This window comes from Cryptomeria japonica, chromosome 5 (assembly GCF_030272615.1).
Source record: "Cryptomeria japonica chromosome 5, Sugi_1.0, whole genome shotgun sequence".
NCBI classification, from domain to species: domain Eukaryota; kingdom Viridiplantae; phylum Streptophyta; class Pinopsida; order Cupressales; family Cupressaceae; genus Cryptomeria; species Cryptomeria japonica.
The window spans coordinates 384,988,118-384,998,692 of NC_081409.1; positions in this window are offsets into that span (position 1 = coordinate 384,988,118).

The window sequence follows — 10,575 nt, forward strand, 5'->3', positions numbered from 1 at the left end:
CACCATATGACCCCTTACAACACAAAATTATGTCATTATGGGTCATATTGTGTCCTACGACCCCTTAGGACACCATATGACCCCTTACGATACAAAATTGTGTCATTATGGGTCATATTGTTTCCTAAGGGGTCATATTGTGTCATACAATCCCTTTAAGACACCATATGATCCCTTAGAACACAATATGACCCTTTACGACTCTATATAGTGTCCTTATGGGTCATATGACCCCTTATGATACCATATGGTGTCATTAGGGGTTGTATGGTGTCCTAAGGGGTCATGGGATACCACATAACCCCTAAGGACAACATATGACCCCTTATGACATTATATGACCCCTTAGGACACCATATGACCCCTAATGACACCATATGGTGTCCTAAGGAGTCATAAAACACCATATGACCCTTTAGGAAACCATAAGACCCATAATGACACCGTATGGTGTCCTTAGGGGTCACGAGACACCATTGACCCCTTGGGACACAATATGACCCCTAATAACACCTAAGGGGTCATATGGTGTCATAAGTGGTCATACATTATGTCCTATGACCCCTTAGGATACAATATGACCCCTTAGCACACCATATGACCCCTAACGATACCATATGTTGTCCTAAGGGGTTATAGGATACCATATGACCCGTGAGGACACAATATGACCCCTAATGACACCTAATGGGTCATATGGTGTCCTAAGGGGTCATAAGACACTATATGATCCCATAGGACACCATATGACCCTTAACAACATTGTGTAGTGTTATAAGGGGTTGTATGGTGTCCTAAGGGGTCATAAGACACCATATGACTCCTTAGGATATAATATGACCCCTAAAGATACCTAAGGGGTCATATGGTGTCCTAAGGGGTCATATGATACCATATGACTGCTTAGGACACAATATGACCCCTTAGGACACCATATGACCCTTAACAACATTGTGTAGTGTTATAAGGGGTCATATGGTGTCCTAAGGGGTCATAGGACACCATATGACCCCTTAGGACATAATATGACCCCTAAAGATACCTAAGGGGTCATATGATGTCCCATGACCCTTTAGGACACAATATGACCCCTTATCACACCATACAACCCCTAACAACACCATATGGTGTCCTAAGGGGTCATAGGACACCATATGACCCCTTAGCACACCATACAACCCCTAACAACACCATATGGTGTCCTAAGGGGTCAAAGAACACCATATGACCCCTTAGGACACCATAAAACACATAATGACACCATAAGGTGTCCTAAGGGGTCATATGCCATATGACCCCTTAGGAGACCATACGACCCATAACAATACCGTATAGTGTCCTAAGAGGTCATAGAACACCATATGACCCCTTAGAACACCATATGACTCATAACAACAACATATGATATCCTAAGAGGTCATAAGACACCATATGACCCCTTAGGACATAATATGACCCCTAATGATGACATATAGTGTCCTAAGGGGATAGGACACCATATGACCCATTAAGACACAATATGAGTCCTAACCACATCATATAATGTCCTAAGGGGTCATATGGTGTCCTACACCATATTTAGGACACAAAATGAATCCTAACGACACCTAAGGGGTCATATGGTGTCCTAAGGGGTCATAGAACACCATGTGACCCCTTAGGACACCATATGACCCATAACGACACCATATGGTGTCCTAAGTGGTCATATGGTGTCATAGAACACCATATGACCCCTTAGGACACCAAATGACCCCTTAGGACATAATATGACCTCTAACAATATCATATGATGTTCTAAGGGGTCATATGGCGTCCTAAGGGGTCATATGGCGTCCTAAGGGGTCATAGAACACCATATGGTGTCCTAAGAGGTCATAAGATACCATATGACCTCTTAGGACACTATACGACACCTAACAACACAATATGGTGCCTTAAGGAGTCATATGGTGTCCTAAGGGGTCATACGACCCCTTAGTATGACCCCTTAGGACACCATATGACCCCTTTAAGATACCATATGACCCCTTAGGACACAATATGACCCTTTAAAACTCTATACAGTGTCGTTATGGGTAATATGACACCTTATGACACCCTATGGTGTCATTAGGGGTCATATAGTGTCCTAAGGGATCATGGGATACCATATGACCCCTTATGACACCATATTGGGTCATTATATGTCTTATGGTGTCCTAAGGGGTCATATTGTGTCTTACAATCCCTTAGAACACCATATGACCCCTTACGACACCAAATTGTGTCGTTATGAGTCATATTGTGTCATATGATCCCTTTAAGACACCATATGACCCCTTAGGACACAATATGACCCATAATGACCCAATATGGTGTCATAAAGGGGTCATATGTTGTCCTTCGGGGTCATATTGTATCGCATGACCCCTTAGGACACCATACACTCCTTAATGACACTATATGGTGTCATAAAGGGTCATATGACCCATATTGACACCATATAGAGTTGTAAAGAGTCATATTGTGTCCTAAGGGGTAATATTGTGACATATGACCCCGTTAAGACACCATATGACCCCTTATGACACCCTCTCTCTCTCTCTCCCTGTCTATCTCTCTCTCTCTCTCCCCCTCTCCCCGAATATCTCTCTCCCTCTCCTCCTCCCCCCTCTCTCCCTCAATCTCTCCCTCTCCCCCTCTCCCCTAATATTTCTCTCTCTCCCCCTTCCCCTAATCTTTGTCTCCCTCTTCCCTAATCTCTCTCTCTTTATCTATGTCCCCTAATCTCTCTCTCTCCCTCTTCCCTAGTCTCTCTCTCTCCCTCTCCCCTAATCTCTCTCTCTCCCCCTCTCCCCTAATCTTCTCTCTCTCTCCCCCTTTCCCCTAATATCTCTTTCTCTCCCTCTCCCCTAATCTCTCTCCCCCTCCCCCCCTCCCCCCCTCTATCCCCTAATCTCTCTCTCTCTCTTTCTCTCTCTCTCTCCCCCTCTCCCCTAATCTCTCTCTCTCTCTCCCTCTCCCCTACTCTCTCTCCCTCCCTCCCCTTTAATATTTCTCTCTCCCCTTTCCCCTAATCTCTCTCTCTCCCTCTCCCCCAATCCCCTAATCTCTCTCTCTCTCTCTCTCTCTCTCTCTCTCTCTCTCTCTCTCTCTCTCTCTCTCTCTCTCTCTCTCTCTCTCTCTCTCTCTCTCTCTCTCTCTCTCTCTCTCTCTCCCCCTCCCCTAATCTCTCTCTCTAAAATATGAGAACTGAAATCGGATATCCGATTTTTGCCACTGCCATTAATGTGGCAATAGTAAAAAAAAGGCGGCAACAAGAATTATTTTTGGGACCCCAAATCTATGCATTAAAATCGGATATCCGATATAATTTGATATCCGATTATATCGGATATCTAATTTTTGTAAATAAAAAAGAGCCCTATGGGCCATTTTGTGGATTCCAATGGCCCACATTCTTCACATTCTGGTTTTTGTCAACAATCATGTGGTAAAAGATAGGTTGAGACAAATTTGTGATTTTGAGAGATTCTTAAAGTCAAAGCTTACATTGTCAATCATTTAGGAGCATATTTGTGGAGGTAAATGGGGAGTAGTAGTCGTCGGAAGTCTAAACGCAAAAGAAAGATTTCAAATGACCAAATTGAAGTCTATAGAGAAACAGATAGAGAAGGTCATAGGAGGAGAAGACAAGGTCTGTTAAATATTGCTAATGTTACTTCAAGTGAAGAGGAAAATTGAATTTGAAAATGTTGAACAAGTTATTGAAAATGAAAATGTAGATTTTGAAAGTGAATATGTTGAACATGTTGAAAATGTTGAAAGTGATAATGAAAAATACTCAACATGACATGAGAATGGAAAGTGAAAATTTGGGAGTTGACAATGAAGGTGTCCATAATTTTGGTGTAAATATGATTTTTTTTGACATTGGAGGTGAAAGTGTAAACAAAATTGACATAGGAGGTGAACATGTGAAATTTTTTGACATTGGAGGTGAAAATGTGGAAAACTTTGACATTGAAGGTGGAATTGCTCAAACAAGTGAACAATATGTAACACCTAATTACTTCAGAAATAAAGACCCTCTCATGGATGAAAGACAAATTCCAAATCCAAGACCTTCAAGAACCCCAAAATGGCTACTTGAAATTGATGAGAACATTATTGCAAATCTTAAAGGCAAGAGGTCAACAAGAACCGTTCGATTGTGGGCTACACAAATTTTGACCAAAATTTTAGCAATAAGACATTGACTAAGCAACGCCAAGTTTTTTTTCAATTGCTAAAGATGATAAAGATGAGACCATTGCTAAACAAATTGAAGATTTGTATGAACAAGAAGATGGAGAGAAATTTAATTATTGCCAAAAATATATTTGATGCTCTTAATTCTATTGGAAAGAATACCAAGGAAAGAGATAAGAGAGCCGCTCGAAGAGTGATTACAACCTCCTTAGTAAGCCATCAATTGAGGAAGGCTCATCAAATGAGACAAACTTGTGTTGATTTGAACATAAATCATAAAAATTTGGATAGAGCACTTGCACGAAGACAAAGACTTGATGATCCACTTCAACATGATACATGGGATTTTGGTGGGAGGCTTCCATGTGTTGATAGAAAGTTTATTGACAATGTGAAGGAGGAGATTTAACAATTTTGGCACTCTAATTCTAGAATATCACCCAATGTAAAGGACATTTTAAAATTAAGAATTGGCAACCGAGACTACACACCGCATCCCAAACATTTCTTGGAATCAAGCCAAACAATGTTGTACATTTTTTTTTGTGAAGTACATCCAACTTTGCAAATATCACAAAGAGCCTTTGAATCTTTGAAGCCATTTTATTGTGTACCTCTTAAGATCTATAATACTTGTTGTTGCAAGTATCATGTGGAGAATTCAATGTACCATGAACTTTTATGCCACATTCATTCCATGATGCATACTAATGATATGTTGTAGGAGTGTGGTGCAATGCTATTTCCAAGAACATCAAGAGACTTGCAATATCTATTTTTATTCCCTAGAGATGATGGATACTATTTCTATAGAAATGATTCTTTGAATGAGAAGTGCTCACAATGTGGTGAGTTGTCAAAGTTTGTTTCATATTTTCATTAGGGAAATGAACACGAGTCTGGAAAGAATTATGCTGAGAAAAAAAGATATGAGACAGTGAAATATACTTTGAAGAGTGGAGGTGAAGGTTCTAGATGCGAATCGGTCTCAAGAGAAGTTATTGTTGTTGATTTTATTTTGGATTTTAAGGAAAATATTTTCTACAGGTATGCAAGGCACACCCTTAGGTCTCAGTGGTTGGATCAACAGTTCAGGATGTGTAAGAAATCTTTCCTAATTGGCACTATTGTATCAGTGGTTGATTTTGTAGAGAACTATACATTGCAACCACAGAATGAGCTACAGTCTCAGTACTACAATTCAATCCAGATTGCGACAACATTTGATTGAATGAGACTGACGATTTTTTTGCCAACTGAAAAAATATTTCCCTAATAAAACCATAGAGAATATTGAAAGACCAAGATAGGATTTTGTAGTGACCCCTCTCATGGCCCCGTAGGTTCAAAAAAATCATTTGCAGGTATCACGGATTCTGAGTTAGGGCCTGTCAAAGTTTGACAATTTTTAGCACTTAGGGAGCTCAAGGGATGACGATGGTAGGGTATGACCCCAACCGTTCGACCGAGTGAGGGGGGGGGGGGAAATAAGAGAATTCATAGGGTAAGAATGACTAACTAGACATGTTGGAATCGACAATTTTTTATCACGACGAGCAGAACAATCTTGAGCAATTTTGCCAATATGAATAACCTATGACTAGACATAACAAATATTGGTCTAGATGACCTTATTACATAAAAAATGATTATATTTCACCTTATTTAGATTGAGAATCCATGAAAACACTTTCCTTCCAAATTTTATCTTATGGAGGCCTGATGAGCAAGGAGGTCACTAAATTTGGTGAAGTTGCCAAAGGCAACCAAATTTAACACTTACGATTTAGATGAAATGAATTATATATAATCTGAAGATTATACAAACAACACTTATGATGAAATGAAATGAATTGTATTTGTATACACATAAAAATGGCTATGAGAAATTAAATAAGTATTTTATATTTATTTAATGTTTATTCTTTAATTAAACAGTTAATTTGAAAAGATTAATTTATTTAATTCATTTTGTGTCTTTCTATTAATTAATTTAATTGAAATATTTTATTAATTAATTCATCTATCCTATTCCTCTAATTAATTAAATATCTAAATATTTAATTATTTTTCTAATCAGTTAATTAAATATCTAATATTTATTTATTCCTCCAATCATTTAAATATCTAATATTTAATGGTTATTCTTCTATCCTATAGTCTCAAATATTAAATAATTCTTAATTATTTAATCTCTTTTCCAACTCATTCTTCCATCTCCACTTCATCTTCTCTTTGCCAACTCATCAATCATGTGGCTAAAGATATTAATATTTCTTAAATATTAATTCATCATTTATCTCCAACTTCCAAATTTAATAAAATATTATGTACGTACACATATTTCTTAACCTTCTTCTATATTCTCTCCAACATCCCTACATCTTAGGAAGGACTTGAGTCCACTTGTCTTCTCATGCCTAAATCTTCTCCAACCATCCCTAGATTCCCTTATTCAGCAACCCAGTCAAGGTGAGATGAGTGACACTTGTCTTCTCCTTCCCCCTTTCTCTCAACCTTCACCTTTGCTCACAGCCATCCAAATTTGCAAATTTGATCATGACCACTGATCTAAGCCACATCATCTTATCCTCTCAAAGTCTATAAAATCAGGAGTTTGAGTTGAGAAAGAGTTAGTCTTCAAGTGAGTTTTCAAGTTAATCATTTGTGAAAACTTATGCATCTGCAAGTTTTAATCTTGAAGCAAATTAGCATAATCATTTAGGATTTCTCATTTAGCATAATCATTTAGTATTGAATATCATAGTATTAGTTAACTATCAGTTATTAGTCCATTCTTCATATGTCATCTTGGAAGCTACCAGTGCTTGTCTGAGAGAACACCATCTACAACCAGGAACAGTGGAGTTTGGACACAATGAGACTTAAATCATGAAGGTAAAAATAGAGTTTTTATTTTAATATCAATTTCATGTAGTTTCATTGGTTGAGTTTGTATTTCCTGTGGCATTCCTTTTGTATTTTGTGAAACTAATATGTTGTAGGTAGTATTCTAATGATGAAATTCAAGTCAACACAATATTGTTCATTAAATAACCATTATTAACCATTGTTAATTATTGGATTGAAGATTAAAGTTTTCCATGATAACACCTTGCACACATGAGAAACAATTTATATGATCAAATATCAACTTCTATATATATGAAAATGTCAAATGATTACAAGTGTATGTCCATACACAAATATGGCATAAACGCCAACTCAAACAAAATGTATGTCTATATACGTGAATGTATGTCCATATGGAAAATATACATGCCAACTAGACATGTAAGCATCCCAGAACTATCTATGACATCCTACGCTACAGATGGATCATCAAAATCAATCCTCTTCGCCACACTGCTTGGCTCTGAAGGATCTTGCACAAGAAAAAACAAACCACGATTAAGATTAGTTATATTATATAACTCACATTCGAAAAGTTAACATAAAATTAAACTATAATTGAAATATTCTTGTTTACCTCATCTCCATGTTTTCTCTTTGGCTTTGGAGGATTCTTGATGTATGTCTTTGGTAGAGGAGGTATGTTTTCAATATTTTCATACAGAACCTACATATGTTCACAAACATGACAGTGATACAAGTTAGCATATAATTGTCACTGATAATAATGAATTATATCTACTAAACACAAAATAAAATAAACACACATGTACTCGAGACATCTCTTCTTCTTCTTCTTCATCTTCAGGTATAGTGGGTGTAGTCAACAAAGATGTGAGGCCAAGAATTTTTGGTACATATACACAAGAAGTATGTGAAACTATCAATCTATGTCTAGATGTGTATAATCATTATAAGTTATTTTAACTATTCATTCAATCATATTTGCATTCAATTACCTTTCCCTTGTCTCCAACTGCACTACCAGATCCTGAATTACATAGGCCCGCACTCACGCTACTTGTGCCCTACAAGAGTAAAATAAGATATACATGCAAGTTACTACATAATCTAATTAATACCAATATAAATGATGAGCATGTATGTACAATAAAATACAAATGACTAGGTGCAATAATATAGGTACTGTATACACCTAAAAATGGTATGAAGATAATTAATTGAATAAGCAATTATTTAATTAATCCCCCTCCCCAATTTAATTGAATTAATCTAGAATTTGATTAAATTCTCCCTTTTCATCTACTTATTAATAAATCTAAGGATTTTAATAGGTTCATTTCAATAATCCCCTTTGATTAGTTAATTTAAATTAATTAATTCCTCCCCATTTAAAATCATTTCTTCTAATCCCCTAATTAATTAAAACAAATCAGTTTATGAGTTGTTGAGAATTATTTAGTCTTTTCCTATTATTTGAATTTAAATTCAAATTACCCACATGCATCCTAACCTCCTTATCCTAACCTCCTATGGTGTGGATACTCTCCCCTTGAGACACATGGCATTATTGGGCCACATGTCCCCTCTCTTGGAAGCCTCATGACACTTGTCACCATAGAGATGACAAATGTTCCCTTTCATCCAACCTCTCTTGGAAGCTTCTTAACACTTGTCACCATAGATATGACAAATGTTCCCTTTCATCCAATCTCTTTTCCAACCTGCTCCAATTTCACCATTGATATCTTTAGACTCAATCTTGACCATTGATTCTTGCCACCTCACCCCTGGCCTTGGAAATCCTATAAATAGACCATATTTTGGAGCAATAATCATCCCATCTCATTTGCATCTTATGCATTGTTACTATAGGCATAATATCTCTTAGCATATCATTCGAGCATTGTTATTATAGGCAATTGCATTCTTAGATATATCTTATTTTCTAGCATAATTGTTGAATCATATAGCTTAATCATTATCTTTTCTATCTTAAATGCATCATTATCATCTTAAATCCTCCATCTAGGTTTAGTCAAGTCACTGGAATTTGCTTATCTAGTTCTGAGAGCAAATCTACACTCACATTTATTAGGAGGCGATAAATCACTTATCCGTGGTTTTATCTTTATTTGTTCTAAATTTGCTAACCATGCTTGTAATGATCTATTGAGTGTTTTGTGTTGTAACTGCAGGTGTCACACTTCATAGGCATGACATTTTGGCACCCACCGTGGGGCCGAAATTATCATTTTTGGCCTCTTAAGCTTCATCAACATTTATCTCTTCTCGGGTCTGGTTTAGAAACTCGTACGAGCTCCTTTGCTGGCTCGTACGAACTAATTTGTGAGTTGGGGCAAAAATAATTTCTTACTCATATTAGCTCATTTATATGTCATACGAGCCTATTTTTTCATTCTCACAAGATCTAAAGTTCTGTCATACAAGCTGGTAAATCATGTCGTACGATTTTTTGCTTCTGTGGTTTTAAAATAGACTGCATTTTAGGGTTTTCATCCTTTTATTCGATATATACTAATGCTAACCTTGGTCTGTTTGTGAACTTTTTGGCAGCCTAACTGGTTTTTGTAAGATGATTGTCGAAGATTACACTTGTCAAAGACTCATTGCATAAAAAACACATCATGACTACTAATGCATCTATTTTACAGGTTGCCTAAAAGAATTCAACAAAACTTTGTGTATTTTCTTAAATCTTTCTAGGCACACTTGATTTTGCTAATGGAAATGAACAATCATGTTTTACGTGTTTTGATGATAGGCGAGTATGCTCTCACCTTTCTTAGGTGATAAAAAAGCTAGACTCATCCTTTGCTTTCATTAGTGCATTTCTTTAGCGGGCCTACCCTCCTAAGGAGCTAATAACTCTTAGCCATTAAGGCTAGTGAGAGGGGAACGACCTAAGTGGGAATGGATAACGCCAAGTAATCCAACCCACTAGAAAATAAATGTGATTTGATGAAAATCAAGTCAATAGAAATGCTCGTGAATAGCTCTCCTCCGTACCTTCGGGTACAACAAACCTTGGTTTTCAAGGCTGGGAGACCTATTAATTGAGTATTATATCCCGACGCGTCGAACAAATCCCTTACTAGTTCCAGTTAAATTAGAAGCTAACCGATTCACCTCTGAAAGGGTGATAATATTTGTGCAAGAGAGATAGTAACTCTCCCAAGACACTTGCCATATCATGCCCCCATTAGCTTTTGGAGTCAGATAATACAACGTTGAGAATCCATTGCGTGAGACTTAGCGGCCGTATTCTAATTAGCTATTGGGTGTGTACCTAAGTTTGCAAGCAAAGGTTTTCTCTCTCATCCAACTTCCTTAGGGTTTAGCATGCTTGAGGTCACTTATCACATCACATGTTTTCTATGTATTCATCCCTAAATCAAAAAATCAGACATCTAAAATTGGAAAACATAAGCAAAACACCAGACTTCA